Source organism: Triticum aestivum, chromosome 3D (assembly GCF_018294505.1).
Source record: "Triticum aestivum cultivar Chinese Spring chromosome 3D, IWGSC CS RefSeq v2.1, whole genome shotgun sequence".
Taxonomy (NCBI): Eukaryota; Viridiplantae; Streptophyta; class Magnoliopsida; order Poales; family Poaceae; genus Triticum; species Triticum aestivum.
Window position 1 is genome coordinate 11,738,123 of NC_057802.1, and position 2,616 is coordinate 11,740,738.

The window sequence follows — 2,616 nt, forward strand, 5'->3', positions numbered from 1 at the left end:
TTAAAATTTTACTGTTCATAGAGGGTGTAGGGACACCCGGGAGCTATCATATCTTTCTCTTGTTTCTTTCATCTTCACACGAATAGCATTTCACAGCTCACCCGATGGATATGTAGCACTCTCACCAATAGTCATCAGCTAACTATTTTTGATGTAAACTTAAATATATTCAATGAATGTATTTTTGCCACAATTCACATCTTCATGGAGAAACGCGTCCAGAATTTCACACGGAACGATTTAGATAGATGGGGCAATTTCCAGTATGTCAGCATGAGTCCCTTCCATTTTACGTCTTGTTAATACTTTTTCTTGAGGTTGTGTCTCGTTAATTCTTGGTCTTTTTATTCATTTAAAAAATGAGTAATGCAAAACAAAAGGAAGATGAAAGGATACTTTTTTAGGAATAAGATGAAAAGAATTCAGGCTCCATTGCTATTGAACAAACACCAATGGACTAGGTCAGAATTACATTTTTTCCCATGCTTCAAAACAAGCAAGGATAATTCAGTTCTTTTTACAAGAGAGAACATAAGGCCACTTCATTCTACCAAGGAAAGTTGTACAAATTCTACATAGAAAAATCGCCCGTCCCAGTCCATGCTTACTGTTTCTGGCAGCGGTGGTAGCTATTGTGCTCGGTGACTCCGTGGGCGAGGAGAAGCAGGGCCAGAGATGGGCCCTGTTTGGATACTCTAACTCAGTTAAGGTTAGAGTTGGATTCTAACCCTGAACTAACTCTAACCAAAGAGGTGTTTGGATGGCAGGGTTAGATGGAGCGCGGATACGGCGAGGCGCCTTCATGGGCGGTGCGAGAGGGAGGGAGGGAGAGGACGAGAAGCTTCAAGGAAGTGTGGAGGGATCTGCTGCGGAGAGAGCGAGAGAAAAATGTGTTTTTTTAGTGGTCCCGAGAAGAACTAACCCCAATAAGCACCTCTTGGGTGGGTTAGATTTTTTGGATGGGTTAGCTAGATGCATCTAACCCAAATTAATCCTCCTGTTTGGATATTTTTGGGTTAGTTGAGTCCAAACTAACCGAAACTAACTCTAACCCATGGATCCAAACAGGGCCATGGATTGACTCTTTCGCACAACTCGAAAACATATGGCTTGTTTGTTTCACTCCAACATCTCATAGTCCACTACTAAGCCCATGAATACATGCTTCCGTTTAAAGCTACAGCACGCTGACTTGCTACTATTTGTTACTTGAGGAAGGAATACACTTTGTGATGGACTATATATTACTGCACCATGCATGCAATTCGTTCGTGCTAGCGATGCATTGTTTCTCTTACTCTTCACATGAAGAATGCATGCACAACATGTGTGCCTGACTGGAAATTTAATGGGCTGCTGCTGCATTTGGGCCTCCTGTCATGCACCGCTCCAGTAGCCAATAATTGGCCAGCTTAGATTTCTTGTATTTCGTAACGACGCCATGGATTGCATCTCTACATGGAAATACTTCATTTTTTCAAAAACGTAGAAAATACTTCTTTCCGGAAGCTATGTTTTACAGTTATTAAAGAATTCAACCCTTTGAAGCAACAACTAGTTTCACCAGAAAATAAAGCAACGAAAGATTTTCTAATTGATCCACTAGATCCTCAAAGTTTGTGGGGCCTATTTTTTTTGTAAGGAAATGCACTTGGCATGCTCAGCCACCGATACTGTCTGCTCCACCGAGTGGAGCAATGAGCACCCTTGCTCGATGCGTTTCATACTTTCATTAGGCAAAATTTTGTCACGGTTGATCACAACCTTCAAGGAGATAGGAGCAGACTGCAGCCAGTACGAACACCCCGGCAAACCAGAAACTGTTCAAGAAAGTTGAACAATGAGCTTTTGCTTCAGAAAACATGATAAACTTCAACCCCTCTTTGCTTTCGTACAAATGTACATTGAATATTTGTTACCCCGCAAAAAAAAAACATTGAATTATTTGGAAAACATGGTTCAAAATGAATCCATCATCTCTTCCCTGAGAATGGGATAGAACTGACAACAGGCTTCGGTTTGCTTGTCTATACCACAAGAATAGACAAGCCAACAATTTTTAGTACAAAACACTCTACACGGTTTGCTAGTTCTGAACAAGTACGCATCACCGTACCGCACAGTGCTTTTTGTGTTACAATTGCCAGAACAAAATTCACTGGATTACTTACACACACACACACACACACACATTCACTCAGTCACTCTTGGGAGCGTGTATTCCTATGCCAGTACTACCCTGCTGCCTATTCCTCTGATAAGCAGATCAGAGGTATTATGGAAATCCTTAATATGGAGTAATAATGAAGAGAATTTACCATTGACGGGGATGTAGCTCAAATGGTAGAGCGCCCGCTTTGCATGCGGGAGGCACGGGGTTCGATCCCCCGCATCTCCAATTGTTTTGTTGTTTTTGTGCCACCGTTTTGTGTGCCAGTTGGGCCTTTAGAAACATTGGGCCCGTGTTGGGCCTTAATTAATAGACCTACGCCTCTCTGTTGGGCTTTAATTTTGTTTGAGCCGAGCTTCTCCAATTCTTTTGTAGTGTTTTTCACCGCTTTTTTTTGAGACATAATTGATTTATTCCTCAAATAATAGCGAGATCGTTTACATAAG

At 41.7% G+C, this 2,616-nt stretch overlaps 1 non-coding gene across 1 annotated transcript; it reads left to right on the forward strand.

The window, feature by feature from the left end:
- Positions 1-2,325: 2,325 nt before the first annotated feature.
- On the forward strand, positions 2,326-2,398 carry TRNAA-UGC (transfer RNA alanine (anticodon UGC)). Its single transcript has one exon. It is a non-coding gene; the product is annotated as a tRNA-Ala (tRNA).
- The last annotated feature ends 218 nt before the right edge of the window (positions 2,399-2,616 follow it).